At 23.4% G+C, this 8,849-nt stretch overlaps 1 protein-coding gene across 1 annotated transcript in view; it reads right to left on the reverse strand.

Moving 5' to 3' along the window:
* The window catches only part of LOC136985760 (F-box only protein 28-like), a 32,894-nt gene extending 24,252 nt beyond the window's left edge, over positions 1–8,642 (reverse strand). The window contains exon 1 of the mRNA XM_067283108.1: positions 8,489–8,642. The gene's annotated coding sequence lies outside the window, so the exon portion shown is untranslated. The remainder of the gene's footprint in view (positions 1–8,488) is intronic.
* Between the last annotated feature and the right edge of the window lie 207 nt (positions 8,643–8,849).

An 8,849-nucleotide genomic window follows, 5' to 3' on the forward strand; every position in this document is an offset into this window, starting at 1 on the left:
CATACTGTTTACCTTCACATTTATATTATTAATTATTATTACTTATTAATAAAAATAGCATTCTATACACATAGCCATATTCCATTTGCTTAATAAATTATCAGTTACATAGCATTTGTCATATTGTACAGAAATATGTTAATCTCGGATAACTGAATTTTTTTGTCTCCTGAATTTCGAACTAACAAGGATTTCCTGTAATTGTTATTAACTTGGAAACAATTTTGATTATGAATTTTTTTTTCCATTTTTGACTCTACCATATGATCACTAAGAGGGCCATTTCCATGCCACCATGGATTTGGCCAGACTTACAATGAGGTTGCTGAGTAGTAAGAGATAAAATGGAGCCCAACTTATCCAGGATAGACTATCTGTGAAAAATTCTTCATTTGCTCATCCAAATTTGATCCTGGATCTCCAGAATGAAAGGCTAATGTCTTAACCAAAGATTTTTTTTATTATAACAATTAACCTCATGCAAGTATAAAATGTAAATTTGCATGAATTTAATCATTGAAACTTTAATCCAAACATTACTACTTTGAATTAGTTATGTTCTTAGAATGTACTGGTAATTGCAATTTCAATGATAATGATTGTATGATTCATATCTAATATATAAATGCATTTATTACAAATACAAATGTTTGATTGCCTGTAGCTAGTAAAACAGATGCATGAAAAATTCAAATGTGATAATCAAGAAAGCTATTTACTTTATCACACTTAGGCCTATTTAGATAATATGAATAATATCACCTTTGGATGATCTGTTAGAAATTTCTGTTCACTTAAGTATATTTATTTAAAACTAACATTAAAACTTAATACATATATATAATGTATACATAAGCAGACAGATTCTTGTATTAAAAAAATCACAACTTAAAAAATAAAAATAATAATCATCTGAGAAATTTGTTGAGAAACTCACTTTAATAAACAGTTTGTAATAGTATCAGAATCATATCCAATAACATACTTTAGTCAATGCAAATGAATTATTTTTTATCTAGTTCTTTAGCTTTTGTAGCAACTGGAATCATTCAGTCAGTTGCTTTTCATGTTTTAACTTTGAACTATGGTATTATATATTTATGTAGACCAAAATGAAATCCAATCACTTTTATCTTATCTCAAAATGATAAATCTTTTGGTAAAACTGGCATTTTTAAAGTAGTGTATAAAGAAGAAATTAAAATATTGTGTAGAATATATCTAGAAAACATTAAAATAACAAGATTTATAAAAACAAGAATAAAGCAGAAAGACCTTCTATTGTCCTTCACATCAGACCTAAACCAACATGATGAGCATAAAAATTAAAACTCAGAAATTCTGAATATTTAAGCATAACTGAAATAGCTGAAATTTATAAATTTTTTAAAAGTAATTAATAAGAAAACAGCAAGTTTATATAATGCATGCAATTATACTACAGTCTAAAATCATTACTACTAAAAGAAAAGCACAACTTAAAAGCTATTTTCAATTTATTAGTATTCCTATTCTTATATGTTCTTATTAAATTTTGTAATATTCTTTGTTTAATTTCAGGTTTTAGTTTCTTTCAAAATAAAAAAAAATGTATAGAGTATATTAGTAAAGTTTATTACTAAAGCAACAAATGCTTTTTATAACAGTATACTAAAGATAAAAAATCTCTTAGCCTTGACATCCTTTTGGTACAGCTAATATCTTGAATACATTAAATATAATTAAATTTTGCTACTGTACTAAAAAGTTTTGATTCTGAATTTTCTTTAGAAAAAAAATAATAAATTAAATTTTATTATTATTGATGAAATAACAACTGTCCATCAAAATAGAGTCATTACATACACACCTTATGCTATTAATAATCTACTACATAATCTAATTTTCAAGTGGCAAATTAAATGAAAAGAGAATGAAACGAATTTAAATTCAAATATTTTTATTGATTTTAACATCACATTCAACAATACAGCCATTAAAAAAACAAATCAATAAGAATTCAAACAAAGTAAAAGATGTTAAAATTTATCTGACTTGCAAATATGGATTTCCTAACTTTAATATTAACATATCAGTACTTTATATATAATATATATATATATTATATGTATAATATTTAATATTTCAATATATATATATATATATATATATTGAAATATCCACAGGAAACCTTGATACTGTTGACCATATGATCTACCATTGTCTTATTTATGATCAAGATAGACTTATAATGAAATTAGAAATCTTCATACATGGTTTCAGGTGGCCATGCCCACTGGATAAACTTGTACAGAAGCCTCTTTTTGATACCTTTTACAGTTATATTCAAAATATATGGAAGAAAAGACTTTTCATAATTTCTAATTTCTAATATTACTTTTAGTCTTCAATGAAAGCAGAACTTTCTATTTTTATGTTTACTCTGAATCATTTATCTTGTTTTATGTATCTTAGTGTTATACTCCCATAGGAGTGGTGCACTTATCTAATAAAAAAAAAAAAAAATATATTGAAATATTACATAATAAAGAACAAAGTGAAGGATAAAAATTACAAAGTTTATAGAATTGAAATATGTGATAGAGCTCAGGAATAACACTATGCACAAGGCATGGAATTAAGAATAATAGCAGTTTTGATTGCTTTGAATATATTGCCAATAAAATCTTAAATTTAAGCATGTTATTTATATAAATATTTGATAGAAAATTGTTTATTTTTCTAATTATGAGAAACTTTTGGAAACATAAGCTAGTTAAGTTCCATTAAAGAACATAACCAAAAGCAAGAAAGAACCTTTTAGTTGATTCAATATCTTATTTTTCAAGTAATTAAAAAAAGGGAGAAAGAGAAGAAATTTTAACTAATATAGTAGTTTTTGACAAATATTTATTTATATATTTAAACAAATGCAAGAATAATAATAGTTGACTAACACTTATAAATGAAATTAATAATAGATTTATTAAGATTATGGAACAACTATAAGTTTTTGATAAAGATAGTCTCACTTATCTATGTATTTTTCAGTGTTTACATATCAGGAAATGAAATTTCAATAACAATACCAAAAATGTATCTTAAATTTTATTTGCTAATACATTTCTGTTACCAATCATGAAAAGGTATTCAAAATTACAAAATCAAAACAATAAGATTCCTCAGTTAACCGGGTTTCTTAAGTATAGTTTCTAATTTTATTATTTCTTTACTAGATTATTATTATTATTCTACAGAAATCAGGCTGTACTTATTTACTAAATGCTATTTTTACATAAATTTTCCAATTTTTCTTTACTTTTTAAATTAAAACTGTGAAAATAAATTGAACATAATAATGTTGATGTCAATAAAACAGAGAAAACATTTTTACTTAACGTCTCTCTAATTTAAAGATGTTTGATATTTCTTATAGATAGATTCAATTCAAGTTTTTAGAAATTATTGAATTTATATCAATAATATAGTATATGTCTTTAAATAAGAAAAAAACTTAAGAAATAGACAATAGCAATTAGTATATGTACTATACACGAGTTCAGATTTTGTACTTTAATAAGAATTTGAAGTAATGAATCTAAGATTTTATAAATCTATTAACTAATAAACTGTAATTTGAATATTAATGAAATTAATAAATTTCAAATAAATTATTAAAGCATATTGAAAAATAGAACCAATATTTTATTAAACTTTTCAATAAAAAACTAATTTTGAAAATACAGTGATGTTTTCACAGTTAACTTATTTTTAATCTGTGCTTTTCTATTACTTTAACATCAAAAATTTCTAAAAATTTATTCAACAAAATTTTGTAAAGAATTAAACAGAATTTTTTCTTTAATTATTCAGTAGTATTCATTATAAAAACCTTTTCATCATTGTTTTTAGTATCTAATCCCATTTTTTCTTATACAAAGATTTGTTTGCACAGTCACTATTATATCATATAGTATATATTAATTAAGAGCTTATTATATATACCATTTCCTGTTATATTATTCAGTTTTAGAAATGTATTTTAAGAAATGAAAATACTAAAAAGTTTTCTAATCTAATTTAAATTTAGCTAAATAATTGATTTTATTTGATTCTTACTTAATACTTGTCGGATAAATATTGAATTTTTTGTTTTAGAAATGTACCTTAGAGAATTAGTGATTGCTAAAATGATTCATTCGCACTTAATTAAAAAATGAGTTTTCATTGTTGTCAATACATACAATTAGCAATTTAATATATGGTTCAATGCAACTAATATACTGAACAGCATATTAAGACAATATAAAATGATCAATTGTTCTCATTTCACGATTATTAGATATACGTCAATTTTGCTGAAATAAATATCAATTTATCAAAAACTCATAACATATATATAGCACAAAATGTTTTTTAAAATCAGACATTGAAATCTGAAAAATGGAAAATTTACTAATGATTATGATTTTATGTTTAAACATAAATATATCATTGTGTTCTGTTTCAGCTATTTCTTGAATAAAATCGTATCAGTTTAAACTTTAATTTGAAAATGTTTATAAAAATAAATTAATATTTTTACTGTATACTCAATTTAATATTTTAATCTAAAGGCAATGATAATTATTCACATATCAAGTAAGTAAATTAAAATTAATTATTAAGTATTACAACATTCAATATAACTGTCAGTATACATTACAATTAGGATACTAAAAAGTGAAATTTTATTAGTAACTAAAGATAGCAGAGCAGAATAATAATAAAACCATTTGAAATTTTTTTACTGGTATTAAATAAAATTGTTCTCACTATAAAAAATAAACTAAGGATGAATTTTACATAAATTATGTCAAATAATAACTTTATTGGCACTAATATCATATCCTACATTATATATGCATTTTATTCTTTCATTGGATAAATATGATTTTTGATGAACTGTTACAATTATTATTTTAAATTATTTATATTGATATTTTATCAATAATAATGTATAAGCATTTTTTAAATCTAGCAGTAAATCTATAAATATGATTTTGTATTAAGCTATATATAAATAACAAAGCAATACTCTGAAAGACTATTAAAGTTTTATCTTAATAGACAAACAATTAATTACACATTAATAATTAATTCAAAAACATTGTTATTTTCAGGTTACAAAAAAATTATAATTAAAATAAAATGTTTTCTGCTTAAATTTAGGCTTCTTCAACGTAGAACACTTTGTAAACAGAATAGAACAATGTAAAACATCAATTAACCAAAGCAAACCAATAAAGTGAATACACTACTTTTCTTATTCTGTAATTCATTAAAAAATTTTAAACAATAACATATATTACAAAATGATTTGTTTCTGTTATCTTTTATTATTTAACTTCAATATGAGACAAATCATTCATATTAAAATGTAACTACAAAATATACATTTTTATTCTCAAACTATTGTACTGTACAGTACATATTAGCTGTAATAATAAATAATGTAAAAATTGTTGCTCTTATACTATTAACATACATTATGAAATTCAACAACGTAAATAAGAGGTTCTAAAGATACCATATATCTTTATATGTGTAATTTTTAATCTAAAATGGTTGTGGCTCTCCATTTTTTCTAAGTTTTCAGTTATCTGAGGTCCACATTACCTTAGATAATCAGAGTTCTACTGTATTAAAATATTTAAAACTTTAAATTTTGTGAAGCAAATTTTAACAATTTCATTTGAATTAAAATTACTGATACTACTAAATTTATCTACACATGTAAAATATGGTACTTCTTTTCATACAAAAGCCAAATCACAAAATTTCTATTTTTTTATAGAACTAAAATACAATCACTTTTCTGCAAAAAGCTTCCATCTGTTTCAAAACATAGATAATGCTATTGTATTTAATTAAGTAAAATTTAACAATAACTCCAAATGTTTTTTTTTTGAAATCAGTGTCAAATAAATTATCTAATTTATTTAAATGTAGATGCAAACTGAAGAATGATTAAATTCAGATTGCTTTTCATGTGCTGAAACAAAATAATAATAATATAGTACAATCACTAATCTGGCCATTTGCTAGTTTGATATGTCTAGAAACCCAACACTAATCACTCTTAGGTATTATGGCATTGTTGCCAAGTCATAGACAAGCCTTCCACTAGTTCAAACTCCAGTTTCCATAAAATTTGAACATCTTTCCATTAAACATGACATGATGTTGAGCCTGAGTTTGGTCACATTATTCATCTTAGACTGTTCAAAAAAGATACAGTATCATACAACACAATCTTGTATAAATATAAAAATAATTCTCCGAAATTTCCTATCAAAAATAGTGTACCTTCCACTAAATTTTCCACGATTGCTTCAATCTCCCACTAAATTTAATGGAAATCTACCAATTTCACAATACTGATTACTAGCAATGGCAGTGAACAATTTTTGATCAGAAGTCCAACTTAATGTAATGCATTAATTTCATACTAATACACAAATGTTTTCTTTCCAAATGATTAAACCACTGAATTCACCTTACTTCCAATAATCTGACAATCTTCTTAATCCAACATTGTTCTGGTCCCATGTGTGTTGAATTACTGAGATCGTATGTATCATTAATAGTATCAATAAAATAGATATTACTGAATAAATGCTGAGTTATGAGTAAATTAACTGCAGAAACTGGAGTTTTTAGATCTGGAATGAAATCAACAGATATAAAAGAGATGCAAGTCCCAGGATTATTTTGGAGTAGATCATTAGAAAAAAAAATTAGATTGATTATTTGCTTTTCAAGCACAGTTCTTATACTGAGAATTTAAACTTTTATAATTGTATTTTTTAAACACTTTTCTGATCATTTTCCTTTTTGAAAAATTAATATTTTCTTTTCTAAAAAAAAAAAACATTATTTCTTATTTCTTGTAACTATTATAGATTATTGAATATTGTTGGAAAAAATCAGTATGATTTAATTAAAAGACTGATCACTGAACCAATCAAATTGTAGATTTCCAAGGTTATCTTTACTGAAATTATGAAATCAACAATACTTTAAATCTCTACTAATTCTAACACATTCTTTAAAACTATAATTATTCCAATATAAAAATTTGTTAATTAATGTCAAAATGAATTGTGAAAAATGTCAATATACTATACAGATATTAGCAAAAGTACAAATTAATTTCTATCAATTCATGCTTTCACTAAGATATTTTATGTAAACAGAATCCTAAATCCTAAGCAGTTACAATTTACAGAATGTCAATAATAAAAGTTCCCAAAACTAGGAACCATCTCTACACAAATAAATCAAATTATTGCTTATTTCAGAAACCAACATTTTTTATTAAACAAAAAAGAAAAAAAAACAATGTTTTTTGTTAAATATTTTACTCTCTTTATTTTAGAACTATCTATTTAACAGTTTAGAATGAAGTAGAACTATATAATTCTTATATTGGAATAAAATTCAAATTAAATTGTTGGAACTAAAGAATAAAAAGGTTTAATCTATTTTCTGACCAATTACAGTAGAATAAAAGAAGTATTATTATAAAGAAATAATAAAGAACATATAACATAAATAAAAAAATAATAAGTAGATGGTTTTAAGCCAAACACAGATATTTTTCTTTTGTTTAATAAAAAGTGTTAGCTTCTTGAAATAAAAATAGCAATTATTTTTTTATTTTCTATAAGATAGATTTGAAATAACTCTGGAACTAAATAGAAAAAAATCTATAATGTTAAATAAAAGCTATCTATCTAGTTCTTTATGAAAATTTTTATTGGCTTAATTTTAATTGCATCTATAATTACACTTTATATTGTGCTTTGTTCTCCTATTAAAAAAAAAATCAGATATGACCTCAAATAAAGAAAAGTCACTACTCGAAAGAAAGGAAATTTATCAAACTTGTTCTCAAAAATTCAACATAGTGATTACATCCCCTTTTACCAACACAATATATTATTTGCCTAAACAAAATTCATGCAAACATACAGTAGACAGTTTATAAAAACCATTATTAGGTAAAAGAATCCAACCAATAAAATGTTTTAATAATGTAAAGCAAATAAGCATAATAGTGAAGTTTATATATTACCTTTTTCCATACAATCACATATCAAAATTTCAAATATATAGGGAAAAGTATAGATTTATTTATATACAAACAGCACATTATGTGATGATAATTAAAGATTTTGGGGTAATTGCTTACTGTTTAAATGATAATTAAAACAGGAAAAAATATATTAGTGTTTACAAACAACTAAGACTTACTCTGTAATTAGAACATTAGGTAGGAGTTAACTTTAGTTCATTTATACATACACAAACCTATGTACTGTACAATTAAAAGTAACACCTACCAGAAATTCCTATATATGTAGATTACATATTAATGTATACAAAGAAAATTAAAAATATATATATTTTTATAATTACTTAAGCCTAATTACTTTAGATATTTCGAACATTTATTTTTTATTACCTATGTATATTAATGGGTATTATCATTCTTTTTCCGACATTTTTTAAAAATCTTCCAAGCTAAAACCTCCGCTCCACTTTTCGAATCCAAGACTACAAAATCTCGTCTCGTTCTCAATCGAAATGGCGAGATAATTTGTGACGTCGATTGACGTCATTCTTATTCCGCTACTTCATTCGTCAAAATTATTTTCGAAAGGCAGAAAAAACAATACTTACGCAACTGTACTCTTATTTTATAAGTGCTAATTGAAACAATATACATTAAATCTAGTGTGTTTTAATATTTAACTCGTTATTATTAGCTATCCGGTTTATTCTTAACGTGAAAATATATATTATTATAATGTATATAAATTTAG

The sequence above is a fragment of the Centruroides vittatus genome, unplaced genomic scaffold (genome assembly GCF_030686945.1).
Source record: "Centruroides vittatus isolate TY-2023 unplaced genomic scaffold, ASM3068694v2 contig_976, whole genome shotgun sequence".
Lineage (NCBI taxonomy): Eukaryota > Metazoa > Arthropoda > Arachnida > Scorpiones > Buthidae > Centruroides > Centruroides vittatus.